We start from the raw sequence: 19,276 nt of genomic DNA, 5'->3' as shown, positions 1-19,276 counted from the left end.
ACAATGTGCATATTGTTTAAGCAAGTAGTTTTAACTAATTTATTTTTATTTCATGTTCAAATTTTTTTTATTTTAAATAGGGGACTCTTTTCATACAACTACTGTAGCCAGTTTCCTCCCTTGTCTGCAACATGCATTTTTCTAGATATGAAATCGGACAGGTAGGTACTTAATACAGAGGCGTAGCGACCCCTCACGGCGCCCGGGGCGAACATTCAGTTAGGCGCCCCGCCATATATATATATATATATATATATATATATATATATATATATATATATATATATATATATATATATATATATATATATATATATATATATATGTGTGTGTGTGTATGTGTGTGCGACAGTCTTGAAAAACATTAATAGTTACGCTGTATGATTGTCGTTCCTTAAAACTTAACTCAACGCCAATTAAATTCCCCTTAAGATGCATTATCCTTTAAAGATGATGATTAGTAATGTCAGAAAAAAATATTGTAGCGGTGCTAATTCGTTTAGGACAGTCTTTTTATGTTTTATCTTTGGAACAGTCTCTTTTATGATATCTATAAATATAATTCTCTTCTGGGAGACGCTAGAAAACAAGCTGCAAGCGTATCCTTGCAGTCCCCTCTCTTTCTCTCTATCACTATCACTACCACCCCCACCCCACCCCCACATGGTCTGGTGAGCTGTGGTCACGCTAAATATTTACAAATCGTAGAGCCGGGTTTAGTGACGGCTATTAGGGGCAGATAATTTAGTTTGAACCGATTTTAAACTTACAGGAGGTAACTAAGAGGAGGCTGCTTTCACGGGGGGGGGGGGGGGGTGTTGGGTCGGGGTTAGGGGAAAAGGGTGGGGTGTTAGTGTTTTAAAGCAAATATTTTCAGTGGCAGCATTGGTACTGTCGAATTCACAAATTATGAATTACTGAAAAGTAGAAAATAAAACAACTAAATAGCGGCGTATGATACGCCGCGGGTCGGCTCGTAGTATATATTTGGATTGTAAGTTTGTTAGATTAAGGTCATACAATTGACATACAATAGCAAATTATTGTTCACATTGGAATACGATATGGGTATTTCGTTGACTGGTTGATTGTATAATGAAACAAGCTAGAGGAAAAAACATTTTTTTCTAAGTGTTAAAAGAGTTATCTAGTAACCGATCCAGTTAGTGAAAAAGCCCCCCCCCCCCCCTTCCCCACCATCTTGGACAAAAATGGTAGAGCGGATTTTAAACGTCACTAACTCTTGTTTTTATGTTACACAATCGTAAAAATACGCTTTCGTTCCATGTGTTCTTTTCTGAGTTATTTATTCCTTAATTTTTCCGAATTTTGTCTTCAAAAAAGCGCCCCCCCCCCCCCCACTCCATCTAGGAAAGCAGTTTTTCCGGTCACTGTTTCTTAAGGATATACCTTTTACAGTTACTCAATCAAGGGTAGAAAACAGTTAAATCAGTATGCAAAGGCTCTCAGACGTTAAATATCTTTACTTTGACTGTTTGTAATTGAAAACTGCAGCTTAAAATGAGCTTGTAAATTTTTTTTCTACCCCTTTTGGCGCCCCCTTAGGGTCGGCGCCCGGGGCGGCCGCCCTCCCCGCCCTCCCCTAGCTACGCCTCTGACTTAATAAGCAGTGCTTTTACCTGGTATTATTGATGTAATTTATTACTCCACAAATTGTTTTTTCTTCAGGATCGACGAAATATCAAAGCTACAAGAAAAAAAAACACAGGATGTTCTTGTAGGTAGACTGACCATAGCCTTTTGTATACTTTATTCTTGAAAAGTAGTTTAGACATTTACTTTAATTTATCGATGCAATTTTATCTTTTCTATAGGAAATCTCTATGAACATAACTCCATGTATTTTATCATTTTACAAGGACAAGCTATGACAAGATCCTGAAACTACAAGAAATTTGAACATGGGATTTGTAATAAAGCTGAGGTGTTGTCTTTATTTTCTTAAGTTTTTTTTTCTAGATTACAGAATGAACACATTTTGACAGGTTAAACACAGATTTTAATAATACATAATTTTTGACAGCTATTTTACCATTGTCATTTATTTTAGCACTATTTCTGCAGGTGCCATGAATGAAATCTCCAGGCATAGAATCTATTTCATTCAAGGTTTCTGTAGAGTATTACTTGTTTTTTTTTTATCTGTTTAATAGGAATTTCGGACAAGACTCATCAATAAAGGATATTGAGAATATAGTTGATCAAACAAATGAGCTTTGAGGTAAAGCAAGGGAAGAAACTTAGAAACGGTGAACTGTGACATGCAAAGGGAAACAACTTTTGTTAAAGGCAGGTAGTAATAAAACTGGCAGTGTTGTCATCCTTGCACATTTTTAATGATTTGCATACACTATCACTGCAGCTACCACTTTTAAAGACAGGTAGGTTGTCCATAGTTTTTTAAAATTGTTTTTAATAGCTATTTTTGACGTTTATTTTTGCACTAATTTTATTCTTTCTTTTAGCAACCTGGAAGATCGCCAAGCAATACATTTATATTGTTTACATTCTGATTGTGTAGACTTTTGTTTTTGTTTAGCCCTCCATAACCCAAAGGTTTTCCAGGTGAATAGAGGAACATCCTCCAGTCATGTATAGTTAATTAAATGGCAGTGTGTGAAACAGTGGCACAGTTCTGTCTTCATTAAAAACTTAACAAACAAGTGTTCTAATGTACCACAATTTTGGTGAGTCAATGTCAACTACTAGCTTCATTTACTTTTGAAAAAAAAAATTAAACTTTCATTCAAATCATGATCCTTCTATTTATAATTGTTGCAGCTTTAACATACAGGTTGAATTAAAGATTATATATTTTTTCTCTTGTAGTTCAAAGTATCCAGTTAACTAGAGACCAATGCCAAGTGTCCAGTCAAACAGCAGACGTGAAACAGCAATAACAAGTCTCTACTTAATCAAGACATTTTATAAAATAAAATGTGTAAATGTTTATCTTGTTCTCTTTATTAATAACGTAAGACTGTATGAATGGGTAAGATATTATTTGTTTACGTTTGTGGTATAGTGTGAGTATGAAACTTCGACAGAATAACTTAGTAGGCGAGACAGTTGATCATTGGTAAGGACCAGATTAAAAGGCTACAGTATAAGAATTGTATACTGTTGCATATTGCCAATAAACCTTTTGTGTAGAATAGATAATTTATTTTCATCAAAGTGAATGTTTAAACATTTTGGAAATGAATGTATACTTTATAATTTTATAGACTTAATAAATTGTAATATCAATAGACATAACAGACTGTGTCCGATAAGCTCATGTTAGGAATCTCAGTTTCAAAGAGGTTTGATACGCTCCTCAGTCAACTTAGTCTCCTTAAATCTGCATTACATATCTCTTTCTGGTAGGTTTGAGGCGCACATTGACATCAACTAAGCCAATATTACTTGTTATGGGATACACTGATGTTTCGTATCAAGTTATGGTGCAGCAATAATTTTATTGCTAGACCAAACAAAACTCTTTGGTATGGCTCTAAAACATCGTTATTTGTCAAATGTTATCGAATTTTTATTAGCGGTCGTGTCGGTTATCAAATCAAAGTTAAAATATATCTAAGGAATAGTATAGACTTTTTTTAGTCATTAAATCACGCTATATATATCTGTCTATTGGTGCACTCTGGTCTAGTTGCAAGAGCTATAAGTCATGTCTACACCAGTGTCTAATCGCATAAGATCTAAAAGATATCTACATTAAGGTCCTGGAGCAAGCACTCTAAATCATATGCCAGTTGCAACCGCTATATGTCGTATTCATGTCTACTCTAAAGTCTTGAGACAACCGCTATATGTCGTATTCATGTCTACTCTAAAGTCTTAAGACAACCGCTAGAAGTCGTATTCATGTCTACTCTAAAGTCTTGAGACAAGAAATCTTAAGCCTTGGCTACACTATGGTCCAGGGGCAAGCATCCTAGAGGATTTTTACAGTAGGGTCTAGTGAAAGGAACTTGAGTCATAAGTCATGTTTATAATAAGGAATAGTGCTAACCGCTTAAGTCATGCCCACACTACGGACAATAGACGAGCAATCTCAGTCATAAATCATGTCTAGTATTGTCAAACACACTCAGTCGTAAGTCATGCACACACTAGTGTCTAGTGGCAAACATACCAATTCATGTTTACAATAGTGTCTAATGGCAAACATTCAAAGTCATAAGTCATGTTGACACTAAGGCCAGCCTTTCCACATCTAAACTTACTGGACCTTCTCCGACACAATACAAAGACACCCCCACATCCCACATGTAGATGTTATAGTCGTGCCAATCATTTATTTAGGTTCGATCTAATAAATTCATCGTTCTATTTGAGAACGCCTTAATGGATGACATTAAACATGTTTTATACCCCAGTTATAGGAGCAGGTAAAAAACAACAAGAGACAAGTTTTAGTAAAATGTGGTGACCAAATTCAGGATGATAATGTTGCAAGTTTAAGAATAATAAACTGACACGGGAAGTCATTAACGGTAGCAGTCATGTACGGGAAGTAAAGTCAGAGAGCAGTCATGTCCGAGAGCAGTCTAGTAAGGGAGCAGTCATGTAAAGTGCAGTCATGTAAGGGCTCAGTCATTTATGGCAGCAGTCATGTAAGGGAAAAGTCATGTACGGAACCCGTCAACTACGGAAGCAGTATGGTACGGGAGCAGGCCTTTACGACAGCAGTCAAGTACGGAGGCAGTCAAGTTCGTGAAGTCATGTAGGGGAGCAGTCAGGATCGGGAGAGGTCAAATATGGTAAGTCAAGTATGGTAATTCAAGTAAGGGGGGAGTCAGGTAGGGGAGCAGTCACCTAAAGTAGCATTTGAGTGGGGGAAGTCGTGTACAGAAGATCGTGTGCGGAAAATTATGTACAGGAAGTCCTGTACGGAAGTCATGTAGAGGAGCAGTCAGTTACGGGAGAGGTCAAGTAAGGGAGAGGTCAAGTACGGGTGAGGTTAGGTACGGATGCACTCAAGAAGAGGAAGTCATGTACGGAAAGTTATATAAGGGAGAGGTCAATTAAGGGAGCACTCAAGCGCTGGAGCAGTCAAGTACGGTAAGTCATAAGTCATGTAGAGGAGTAGTCAGTTACGGGAGAGGTAAAGTACTGGAAGTCATTTTCAGTAGCAGTCATATACGGTAGCAGTAAGGTACATTAGCTGTCAGGTAGGTGAGCAGTCATGCATGGGAGAGGTCACGTAAGGAGCAGTCATGTACGGGAACAGTCATGATCGGCAACTGTTTTTATGAGTATCGCTGGAAGAACGGGGGTTAGGATTTGTGTTAGGGTCGGTATTAGGATTATAGTGGTAGGCTTGAAACAAATTGATCAAATTTTAGCTCGCCAGTCTCCACTCACTACGGATGAATGGACGAAGCACGAGGAAACAAGTTAAATAAAAGCTTGTAAAAAAAGCTGAAATAGTTGAAAATAAATGATTTTGTTTAAGTATATAATCATACGCCGCTATTTAAATAATTATAGCTTTAAAGAAAAGCGTGGGTCACTATATAATGAGAATCTATTGAATACCTTCACAAAAATTTAGCAAGCGACCCAAGCTTTTCTTTATAGCCTCCACTACAAATTCACGGACTTAAGCCATTCCCCCCCTCCACAAAGTCACAAACTAGACTCCCTAACTCAACAAAGTCACTTATGCCCTATAGTCCAGAACTAAACTCTCCCCCCCCCCCATTGCCAGAGCTAAACCGCATAGTCCACTCCCCACATGAAGATGAACTGTCATGAATTAAAGCCCCTCTGACCACTGCTGTCTATAGCCTTACACAACTGTGTTGTCTGTAGCCTTACACAACTGTCCTGTCTGTAGCCTTACACAACTGTCCTGTCCCTGACCACTGCTGTCTATAGCCTTACACAACTGTCCTGTCTCTGACTAATGCTGTCTGTAGCCTTACACAGCTGTCCTGTCAGTAGCCTTACAAAACTGTCCTGTCTCTGACCACTGCTGTCTGTAGCCTTACACAACTGTGCTGCCTGTAGCCTTACACAACTGTCCTGTCTCTGACCAATGCTGTCTGTAGCCTTACACAACTGTCCTGTCCCTGACCAATGCTGTCTGTAGCCTTACACAACTGTCCTGTCCCTGACCACTGCTGTCTGTAGCCTTACACAACTGTCCTGTCTCTGACCAATGCTGTCTGTAGCCTTACACAACTGTCCTGTCCCTGACCAATGCTGTCTGTAGCCTTACACAACTGTCCTGTCCCTGACCAATGCTGTCTGTAGCCTTACACAACTGTCCTGTCTCTGACCAATGCTGTCTGTAGCCTTACACAACTGTCCTGTCTCTGACCACTACTGTCTGTAGCCTTACACAACTGTCCTGTCCCTGACCACTGCTGTCTGTAGCCTTACACAACTGTCCTGTCCCTGACCACTGCTGTCTGTAGCCTTACACAACTGTCCTGTCCCTGACCACTACTGTCTGTAGCCTTACACAACTGTCCTGTCCCTGACCACTGCTGTCTGTAGCCTTACACAACTGTCCTGTCTCTGACCACTGCTGTCTGTAGCCTTACACAACTGTGCTGTCTCTGACCAATGCTGTCTGTAGCCCTACACAACTGTCCTGTCTCTGACCACTGCTGTCTGTAGCCTTACACAACTGTCCTGTCTCTGACCAATGCTGTCTGTAGCCTTACACAACTGTCCTGTCTCTGACCACTGCTGTCTGTAGCCTTACACAACTGTCCTGTCTCTGACCACTGCTGTCTGTAGCCTTACACAACTGTCCTGTCTCTGACCAATGCTGTCTGTAGCCCTACACAACTGTCCTGTCTGTAGCCTTACACAACTGTGCTGTCTGTAGCCTTACACAACTGTCCTGTCTCTGACCAATGCTGTCTGTAGCCTTACACAACTGTGCTGTCTGTAGCCCTACACAACTGTCCTGTCTCTGACCAATGCTGTATGTAGCCTTACACAACTGTCCTGTCTCTGACCAATGCTGTCTGTAGCATTGCTGTCTGTAGCCTTACACAACTGTCCTGTCTCTGACCACTGCTGTCTGTAGCCTTACACAACTGTGCTGTCTGTAGCCCTACACAACTGTCCTGTCTCTGACCAATGCTGTCTGTAGCCTTACACAACTGTCCTGTCTCTGACCAATGCTGTCTGTAGCCTTACACAACTGTCCTGTCTCTGACCAATGCTGTCTGTAGCCTTACACAACTGTGCTGTCTGTAGCCTTACACAACTGTCCTGTCTCTGACCAATGCTGTCTGTAGCCTTACACAACTGTCCTGTCTCTGACCAATGCTGTCTGTAGCCTTACACAACTGTCCTGTCCCTGACCAATGCTGTCTGTAGCCTTACACAACTGTCCTGTCCCTGACCAATGCTGTCTGTAGCATTGCTGTCTGTAGCCTTACACAACTGTCCTGTCTCTGACCACTGCTGTCTGTAGCCTTACACAACTGTGCTGTCTCTGACCAATGCTGTCTGTAGCCCTACACAACTGTCCTGTCTCTGACCAATGCTGTCTGTAGCCCTACACAACTGTCCTGTCTCTGACCAATGCTGTCTGTAGCATTGCTGTCTGTAGCCTTACACAACTTTCCTGTCTCTGACCACTGCTGTCTGTAGCCTTACACAACTGTGCTGTCTCTGACCAATGCTGTCTGTAGCCCTACACAACTGTCCTGTCTCTGACCAATGCTCTCTGTAGCCTTACACAACTTTCCTGTCTCTGACCAATGCTGTCTGTAGCCTTACACAACTGTCCTGTCTCTGACCACTGCTGTCTGTAGCCTTACACAACTGTGCTGTCTGTAGCCTTACACAACTGTCCTGTCTCTGACCACTGCTGTCTGTAGCCTTACACAACTGTCCTGTCTCTGACCACTGCTGTCTGTAGCCTTACACAACTGTGCTGTCTGTAGCCTTACACAACTGTCCTGCCTGTAGCCTTACACAACTGTCCTGTCCCTGACCACTGCTGTCTGTAGCCTTACACAACTGTCCTGTCTCTGACCACTGCTGTCTGTAGCCTTACACAACTGTCCTGTCTCTGACCACTGCTGTCTGTAGCCTTACACAACTGTCCTGTCTGTAGCCTTACACAAATGTGTTGTCTGTAGAATTACACAACTGTCCTGTCTCTGACCAATGCTGTCTGTAGCCTTACACAACTGTCCTGTCTCTGACCAATGCTGTCTGTAGCCTTACACAACTGTCCTGTCTCTGACCAATGCTGTCTGTAGCCTTACACAAATGTGTTGTCTGTAGCCTTACACAACTGTCCTGTCTCTGACCAATGCTATCTGTAGCCTTACACAACTGTGCTGTCTGTAGCCTTACACAACTGTCCTGTCTCTGACCAATGCTGTCTGTAGCCTTACACAACTGTCCTGTCTCTGACCACTGCTGTCTGTAGCCTTACACAACTGTGCTGTCTGTAGCCTTACACAACTGTCCTGTCTCTGACCACTGCTGTCTGTAGCCTTACACAACTGTCCTGTCTCTGACCACTGCTGTCTGTAGCCTTACACAACTGTCCTGTCTCTGACCAATGCTGTCTGTAGCCTTACACAACTGTCCTGTCTCTGACCAATGCTGTCTGTAGCCTTACACAACTGTCCTGTCTCTGACCACTGCTGTCTGTAGCCTTACACAACTGTCCTGTCTCTGACCAATGCTGTCTGTAGCCTTACACAACTGTCCTGTCTCTGACCACTGCTGTCTGTAGCCTTACACAACTGTGCTGTCTGTAGCCTTACACAACTGTGCTGTCTTTAGCCTTACACAACTGTCCTGTCTCTGACCAATGCTGTCTGTAGCCTTACACAACTGTCCTGTCTGTAGCCTTACACAACTGTCCTGTCTGTAGCCTTACACAACTGTCCTGTCTCTGACCAATGCTGTCTGTAGCCTTACACAACTGTCCTGTCTCTGACCAATGCTGTCTGTAGCCTTACACAACTGTCCTGTCCCTGACCACTGCTGTCTGTAGCCTTACACAACTGTGCTGTCACTTAAAAATTACCGTTGCTATCGACAGTAATTAATGAGATGTGTGTAAAGAGGGGAAGTAATTGTGTTCTAAAGTGTAATATCTTACGTTACCTCCCTTTGATTACTTAATTGGTATTTCAAAAAATAAACACCAAGACAATTTTTACCCACCCTTATGCCCGCAATGGTCCTCTCTGTTTCTTTAGTTTTGTAGTTTTTAAGAAAGCATTAATTGTCTGAGAGGAAAAGATTGAGTGATTTCTGAACTAAATTTCATGATAAACAGATTTCAAAGTTTTGCATTCTACGCAAGTCAATAAGATCTTGTCTACTAGACAGAAGCCTTTAGGTGGGAACAGTTAAATGAAGGCGTGTAATAATTGATATCAAGATCACCCAGAGCCCTACCTAGTTTATAACATAGACATAATATTGCATGGTTTATGAAAATTGCAATATTTAGAATAGTAAAATTTATTTAGAGTTGTCTTAGATAGCTGAGTATTAATCGTAATTAAATAAGAAAAGGCTAATTAAATAAACGTATGTTACAAGCAGCTAATGACACATAGAGGGAGTTGACTAACCAACTTGTATTGAGGGCTGCATAGGGGGTGGGGGTGGGGGGGGGGGGTTGTGCACACACCTTAACTTAATGAGTGAATACAAAGATCAAAGCAAGAAGCCCCAATAAATAACAATGAACAACTATGTACAATGATGATACTTAGATGCACATAATGTGCTTATAGAAGCAAGTTATTAAGAAACCCCATTACATAACATGGCACCAATATGCATAAAACAATGACAACGATGCACATAACGTGTTAGCCAATATATATATATGTATATATATATACACACACACATATATATATATATATATATATATATATATATATATATATATATATATATATATACATATATATATATATATATATATATATATATATATATATATACATATATAGGCCCAAAATACAAAAATATTTAAACGAACTACGAGAATACGAACATAGAATACTCATTTCGGGCTCTTGTTCGAGTTTAAAAAAAAAATATTAAAAGCTCTTAGTTTAAAAAAAAATTAAAACAAGTATAACAACGCGTCATTAGTGTGAGTGCTATTGGTCTGTTTAATTTTTTTTTTGTAAAAATCAATCATTTTAATAAGTATCAACTGGAAAATTGTATCACACTGATTTCAGATTTGTGATTTTTTCATCAAAATGTGAACATTCTGTCTGCTATTCATTCAAACACAACAGAACTATCATTCTGCATCTTCTGCAACTCCACCAGGATTCTTATAGTGCTTGATGTTTGCCATTATCCAGAACATGAGGGCAACAATCGTCAAACACATGCCTCCTCCAACAGTAATTTTGCTCACGAAGGACGATGGATGCTTTGGAGGGCCTGAAAGAAATGTCGCTTTCTGTGTGATATTTGTGCGAACCAATGGTGCAATTCTGTTCATGGAACATTTAACCAGACTAGACATTTTCTTGAAAAGTAGATTATAAAATGAATCAGCTTTAATACGAAACACACATTGCAGGAGGAATAGGTCAAATCTTTGACCGAACGATGTGTTTAGGTGTAAGCATAATATTGGTCTGTTTAAATTTTTTTTTTTTTTTTTTTTTGGTCTGTTTAATTTTTTTTTTTCTTTTTTTTTTGATGGTTTGCTTATACAAAATACTAATAAAAAGAAATCGGTGCCTTTGCAGTTTTAGACCGATTTGGTCTGTTTAAAAAACTTTATTACAACATAAGGCTTGTTTTTCAACTGTTAAATAATCGTAGGTCAAAATTATATGAAGCATGAAAGCTTTGAATGTGTAATGGTTTCTCGCGCTATGTTTATTTTTATCTTTTTATGTATTTAAATTATTAGTTTTAAATACATTTCTTTTTTAGAGTATGTCATTCTTTATTATTTATTTTAAACAAAATACTATTAAAGAGAAGCAATTGCTTTTTAATTTGTTTAGCGCAAATCTATTAAAAGGGTCTTAAGAGCACACAAATATGACTATTTAAAAAGGGAAATAAGTCATTGAAGTGGTTTGAACGTTTGTCTATCTTTCACACTACAACTCATGTATTTATTTTTTTCTTTTACGCGACAGCGTGTGTTAGCTACTGTAGAACATCACTACTGTAGTAGATCTATTTGATATTTTACAAAACCACTATCAAGGCTTAGTTGTTGTGGCGCTAATTTGTACACACTACCACAAACACGCCCCGGGTTACGCTGATGGTAAAATAAACACACCTCGGCGACGGCCTTGGTGTCACAAGGGGACACGGCCACCGGCGGAGGCCCCTAATGCAGCGAGACTTATGATTCAAGTAGAACACCTATTCCCATGTGCAGGACACCCAATAAGCGGACCCCTGGTGCTTAGATAGCCACTGGGGATCTCGGGGCGCTCAACTACACATTTTAAACAAATGTTAGATCTATGAGTACTCAAAAACTTCCCAAATTTTACCGACATGGGGATGGCCTCTACTACTTTTACTAAAGTCTTTAGTGAAACACTCAAGGGAGAGAATTCAAATCATACACGTTTATTATCGTATTTGTTTGTAAAACAAAAAGAAGTAAACGTACATAAAAACCGAAATGGTGCAGAATAGTAGTTCTACCGATATAACAAACGAACATTTTACATTATAAAATCACAATGGATTGTGGGCCCTTAATCAATGCTATAAAGAAAGAAAAGTCGTCTTAATATCTAGCGGCCTCTCGCGCGAAGGACTTTTTAGAATTTTTATCGACAACAGCGTGTGTTCGATTTTAGGAGAAAGAGTACTCGGGATGGTGTATATAGAATAAAGATAATCCAACCGCAGCTACGGTATTCTTTTTACAAAATTAACATCAAGTCAAAAATGCAAGAAATTATTTTTTTAACAATTAAAAAAAATTGATTATGGTCGGCTGTGGGCCCTCTAAACGGCATGCCCCCCCCCCCCCTCCGCATTGCGGGTTCTGGCGGTACTGTAGTTCCGCGCTTGCCCCCCACCCACCCACCTGCTCCCCACCACTATACTAAATGGATTTTTAAAAAGACAGGCTAATGGCTAAAAGAAATACCTTACATATCTAATCTAATTTTGATAAACTGACTAAAGTATTCTAAGCACTATATAGATTTATGGAGAAAGAGTGGGGTGTAGGAAGTTTGTGGTCAGGTGTGTAGATGTGTTCTGTTGCGCTTGAAACATTCGTAACTTTCTGTTTGTAAAAACATCGGAAGTTTAGATTTAATGTCAAACCGAAGAATCTAGAATGACTTTCTAAAAATAACATAAAAATTGCGTGTGTAGTTCTCTTAGAGGTTTTCAAATCAAGTTGTAAACAAGTGAATACAGCTCGTTTGACCGTGTGCGGCATGTGTAAGGAATAATAATTTAGAAGACCTAGCAGTTTTTTTTTTTGTTTTGTTTTTTTAAACTTGTCGTAAACAAACAGTGACACAAAAAACTCTTACACGTATAAAACTGTTTCTTTATTTAGTAATTTTACCCTCCATCTTTTGCAAATTGTATCAAAACACACAAAAATAAGGACCAAGCACATTTAGGGCCTGATATAATTCAGTTAATTTTTTTTCTCAACACACGGGTATTTTGTTTCAACATCAAGTCCATAGCTCAGTTTGTTAAAACTATTTATTTCAACATCAAGCCAACAGTTCACTTTGTTAAAACTATTCCACGCCTATTTTAAAAAAGTATTTCAGCCCCCCACCTCACGTTTGTCTATTTAAAGGAGGTCACGGGCCCAGATTTTTTATTTTTAATGGATTGTCATGCCACCCCCACCACTACCCTTACAATTCAGCAAATTTATGGTCAGGTTTCTTAGTGGTCATCCATTTATGACGACCATATCACCTAACTAAAGAAAAGCGGCATATTTTTTTTAGCGCGACGGGGGTGGGGGGAGGTTGGGTCAGTGCCGGCACCAGGTTATTTAGCGCCCTATGCAAAACTTATTAAAAGCGCCCCCCCCCCCCGGCAATTTTGTTCGTGCCCCCGTATTATCAGAAGCGTAGCGACCTTTCCCGGCGCCTCAAACTTTCGATTTGCACCCCCCCCCCCCTTCAAACATTCGGTTTGCACCCCCCCCCTCAAACTTTCAAGTACGCCTTATAGGTAGCGCCGGCCCTGCGGGGGGGGGGTGCACACACTGGTTGCTTCATTTTTTTAACAATTCACAGTATTTTAAGTTTATTTTTAAACATTTCAAAGAATAAAAACATGAGTTTAAAAACAATTAGATATAGAACTAGGCCCTGATAGCTCCTGCAACCCATTCATAGTAGGCCTAGATCAGGGGTCGGCAACCTGCGACTCGCGAGCCGCATGCGGCTCTTTTGATGTCGAGATGCGGCTCTTCAGCTCCATGCACACATATTAATAATTATTTTATTTTATTTTTAAAACTCATAAACATATTGTTCTGCAACACTCGGTAATGAACGATATAATAATAAACATAAGCAATACGCACTCGCTATTCTATTAGAATATTTATCTACTTACTTTTTCAATGTACTTCCTATTAAGTTTTTTATCCCAAATTAAACATTCAACTTCAAGGTGGATATCGCAAAGAAAATAAAAGAGCTAAATGTAAAACTGCAAAGAAAGGAAAACCCAGCATATTCCTTGCTTGAAGAAGTGGCTTGTTTCGAAAAAAAAAAAGAATTACTTCATTTTGTTGAAGACACGGAGAGCGGTAAATTACTTATTTCGAAAAATCTGGAAAAAAAAAATATCGTGATAAAACCAACGCTAGATCTAACTATTAACATTAATTACTTTATCATTACTATAAACAAAATGAAGGATGGGTTCACTGAGAGATTTGAGCAATTCAAAACAAATGCAGGTACTCTGACGTTCATAGTAGATTCTCTCAACACAAAATCAATGATATTAACTATGAGCTATTTGGAATTAATGCTGGTTCGCTTCAAATAAAATTGCTAGATTTAAAAACCTAACATTTTTGGAGTGGTAAGTTCACAGATATCAAGAGTAGGTTAGTGGAGTTGGAAGTCTAGTAAAACATGCACGTTTCGCTGTACAAGTGGTCTGCTCTAAAAGAAATGCCGCGAGTTGAGGCATTATTATGTGACGCATGGAATAGTCTCCCAGAATACTACAGTGAGGTGAAGAAGTTGGCATTAGAAGTGCTGACGATCTTCGGGTCAACATATTCAAGCAAGCGTTTTCTTGCGTGAATATAATACAAAGTATAGGAAGCCAACTAACTAAAAAATCTAGAGGCGTGCTTGAAACTGAAAACAAGTTATGAGCCAGGTTAAAACAAACTTTCAAAAGGCATGCAAGGCCAAACTATTGTAAATAGTATTCAATAATTAAAGTTACATAATTGTATTACTGATTATATATATATATATATATATATATATATATATATATATATATGTATATATATATATATATATATATATATATATATATATATATATATATATATATATATATATAATCCTAATCAAATATCATAATATTGATATAAAAATGTTAGTGGCTCTTTAAAAACTGGGAAATTCGGTAAATTGTATTTTTTTGGCTCTTTTGTCTCAAAAGGTTGCCGACCCCTGGCCTAGATCATTATGTTGTGTCACAGCCAAAGCCGATGTAAATCTAGATCTAGTTATTTTTTCTCCAAGTAACAAATTTAAAATAATCAGTTTGTAAAATTAAAAATAAAAAAAAAACAACACATGTAGAATGTGCTCGCGTGGTCATGTGTGTAGGGCTCACGAGAAAAGGGGGAGAGGTGGTTTGTTATGGAAACTCGTGTGGCGAGATGCGTACGTAAGGTTCAGTAAAAGTAATATCAGAGGCGTAGCGAGGGGGGCAGGGGGTGCGGAGCGCACCGGGTGACAAAATTTAGCGGGGTGACACCAAGGCGAAAAATAGTAAAATATATAGAGAAAAATTTGAGGGGGGGGGTGCAAATCGAAAGTTGAAGGGGGGTGCAAATCGTAAGTTTTGGGGGGGGGGTGCAAATCGAAAACTTGAAAGTTTGTCCCCCGGGAAGAGTCGCTACGCCTCTGGGGGGGGGGGGGAGTGACACCATTAAGTGCCGCACCGGGTGAAACCCGACCTCGCTACGCCACTAGTCAGCTGTCCCCTCTCCTTATGCTAGAACACAGTGCCTGGAATATTTATCTTAAGCCTCTATGTGGCTTGTCTAAAAATGGTTTTAGATCTTGACCACGTTAGTCATGAAAACTTTTTTCTCCGGGGTGCACTTGAAATTTTCGGGGGGGGGGGGGGTAGACTTTCTTCGGGGGGGGGGGGGGCGGACACTGTTAAAAGTATATGTTTTCTATATGAATTATATAAATTTCATTTCCTTTCGGGGGGAAGGGGGCGGTAGAATTTTTGCCCCCCCCCCCCCCCCCCCCCGAAAAAATTCTTTCCCCGAAGAGATGCCTAGTAGAAACTCTGCTAGAAACCCTGTTTGCTGCATCACACAACGAGTTAGATTTGAGTGTTGACTTCCCTGTATAAACCCCAGGCCCGGCACCAAAAAGACGTGTTCCCAAGTGTCCCGGAAACAGTTTTAAAATGAAACTAGAAGCACCCGTTTTGGTAAACACATAGAGAAGTGCGTGCTATGAATAAATCAAAAAGTTTAACCGTATTCTTAGATGGAGGGAAGAAATAACGAAATAAACATTGGTAAACTTGTTTAAGGTATAGATGAGATGCGTTCTAAAAATAAAACAGATTTCTTTAAAATTGTGTATTTTATCTATCTCACGAAACAAAAACGTGATGACCTGGGTACAACCGAAATAGGAGCCAAGGTTTCTATTAGCAAAGATAATGCTGTTAATTAAGGAAAAGTTTTGGTAATTGAAATTAGTGGAGCATTTTCCTCCCCGAGGCGAGGGCTAATTTATTCATTGGATTGGAATATACTCTCTCTGTCCATTTCATTTTCCTCTTGTGTATGTGTGTGAGTGCATGTTGTGAGTGGTGGGAAGGTCGGCTGGAGTTTAGCGCTCGTAATTATATATATATATATATATATATATATATATATATATATATATATATATATATATATATATATATATATATATATATATATATATATATATATATTTATATATAATATATATATATATATACATCTATTTTTTTTTCTTTCCAAACGTTGTATTATTTTAAGGAATTCGGCATGATATTGTTTTTCTAGCTTGACAGTAATAATTTACTACAACTATTCTAAGAAATTCGGCATGCCGTTATGTTATTCTTTCTTGGCGACAATATTTTTCCTAACTTATTTTTTAAATATCACATGAAGTTGTTTTTGTAATGCGGTTAAAATATCAAAATTAATGCAACATTTTAACTAATTGTGTCCGCCGGGTTAAGTTAGTTCTTGAAGGCTAATTAAGTCATTCTAATTACAGCGATTTTTTTCGCTCGTGACCCGAAATCCTATTACGCCGCTAATTAACACGGCAGAGGAGATGATTAATTTTCATCATGTTCAAAAGTGCTATGACATCTAGACGCGCATGCTGAGGTTTTCAGTCTCAATCTCTGGTGGTGAGATAAACAGATGAACTATACTTCATCGAAATTTGGCAATTCACAAAACTTGACGTTTTACACCTCCCTGAGTCGGAAAAACATAGTTCTGTTATTTCGTCCATATTTCTGTGGGTATGTTTGTCTGTGTGTATGTCTATATGTGTGTGTATGTGTCTGTATGTCTGTAAATAACATATATTGAGTACCGTTACAGTTAGGTTGATGAAATTTCGTATTATTATATCAATTTGTAATGCTGTATAAGTTATTTCCGTTTACCGAAAATAGTAATTTAAACAATTCCCGATTTGTCAAAAAAAAAAAATGTAAAAAGTACTAATATTCCGCACTATTAAACACTTGGTGCGCAATTATTTTTTTCTACGAGATCCTATACTATTTTAAAAAGTTTAAGTAATTAAACATGTATGGCTCATGTTCATGGCTCTTGTCCGTGTATGCACCTCACTATTTGAACAGCTCCCAATCTAGCACCAGCAATACCCTTAAAACGTCTCGTAAAAGTTAACAAAGTCAAACTGTGATGGGAAACTTTTGGAGGGGAATATTATTGGGGCATGACAACAGTACCCAGCTAATTCACATTTCTGCTATATGTAGTTTGAGTTCTCTTATATGAAGAGAGTTGAACAGTCTTTCCATCTGTTGTTATTTAACCCCCATGACTAAATCGTTTCACTTAAATCGTGACCATTGTTATTATGCTGGTTTATTATAATTTTCATATTACGTGCTAGTAAATTTACAGCTATACAAAATTAGTTTATATTCAATGGTATTAAATACTTTAATTAATGTAATTCTGAAAACTTAAAAATACAATGTAAATTTAAAAAAAAATGTTTTCTAATTTTTTTATAAAAGAATATATAAGTAAATATAGGTCAAGGTCATAATTAAATATCTATAAATACTACTCAACACCCCAAAGTCAACAGTTAACAAAGTCAACAATTGTTTCACCATAAATAACCATTTACATAAAATGTGCATCCGTGTTTCTCGCTAGCGTCCCATAAGTGGGACGCTTGTGTAACAATCTACATGGGGCCATTCGTTGCTAGCGTCCCACTTATGGGACGCTTGTTGTACACTTGATATAACGAAGTAGTTAAAAAAAAATGTTACTCTTAAATTTTTATCAGACAGAAAAACGGTACTTCTACAAGTTTCAAATGTCTTTTGCACTTAAAATGTTAATATTTTAGAAGATATGCATTTTTCCCCGGCGCATGTATTCTTTTTTCATTCATTTTGACAAGTCCTGCAAAGCCGGCGCTACAACATTTTTCTAAATTAAATTTTTTTCACAAAACACACACAAATTCAATAGTCTAACTAATTTAAAATACAATGAATCATAATTTGACTTTTAACTAGTTTTTATCAAATTTTAGCAATTATTTTACAAGCGTCCCATAAGTGGGACGCTAGCAGAATATGGGTTAATCATTCTATGCATGGCTTTTTTAAAAATTCAAATAGCGCTAAAAATAGCCCTGTAGAACCTTGAAATGCAAAAAACAAGCTGTCTATTACGTCGGTGCGCACAGTTCATGTAAAAGCGCAAACAATATGAAAAGTTTTTTTGGTTATCTTCGTGGTAGCTGGAAACTACGCTTTTTAATGTTTGAATTTTTTTAAAAATATACTGTTTGAATTCGTTCTTTTTTTTTTTTTACAGAATAGGGGTTGACTTTTTCTAAGTCAATTTACATTCTACGAGAAGCATTCTATTGCAGTTTTCCGTGAAAATCGATTTCATATTCTGTGTGCTGTGGATACCCGATTATTGTTGTGAAAGTGACGGTAAAAAAAACGTGTTATCGTCAAGTTGCACCTACGTCTAGATGTAGATCTATATTTAGACTATTCCATGATAAAGTAAGACAAGAGTTTGTTATATTTTACACTTGTGCTGGGCGGTGAGGGGTAAGTCCACAACTTTTTATGTTAGTATTTCAAAAAATTCTAAATTTTAGTTTCACGCTTTTTATTTTTATGTCAATATTTCAAATGTATATCGATTCTAGATCTAAATCTAGGTCTACATTTGAATTTTTATGTCAATATTATTTCAAATGTATACCAATTTAAGTCTACACTTCGATTTTTGTTACTATTATTTAAAATGTATAGAAATTTTAAGTCTACAATTCAAACGTTATGTTAATATTATTTCAAAAATCTAAGTGTATTTAAATCTAATCTATATATCAATTTCTGCTGGCGGTAAATAAAGGCCATCTAATTTGATATGTTCATTTGATTTCAAATGTACTATATTGACAAAATTAACCAAAAGATCAAGGCTTACTAGACTAATAATAATAATAATTTAAGTCCCGGTTTTGTGTTTACTTCGGATGTTAGTATCTTTGGCTTCGCTACTGCTAGTCATAATATCAAGGCTTACTAGACTTACAAATAATAATTAATTTAAGTCCCGGATGTTAGTCTTCGGATGTTAGTATCTTTGGCTTCGCTACTGCTAGTCATATTCAAATATGGTTTTATTCTGTGATTGTTTTTAAAACTATTTAGTATTGATCAGGTTTGGATAATAGTGGCCAGGCTCGATAGTGCTAGTTAGCTGATGGCATTGTACTTTTATAACTGT

This window comes from Physella acuta, unplaced genomic scaffold, assembly GCF_028476545.2.
Source record: "Physella acuta isolate Inbredline_101_S28 unplaced genomic scaffold, ASM2847654v3 ptg000511l, whole genome shotgun sequence".
NCBI classification, from domain to species: domain Eukaryota; kingdom Metazoa; phylum Mollusca; class Gastropoda; family Physidae; genus Physella; species Physella acuta.
The sequence above is the reverse complement of the archived record's forward strand: the minus strand, read 5'-3'. Positions refer to the sequence as shown.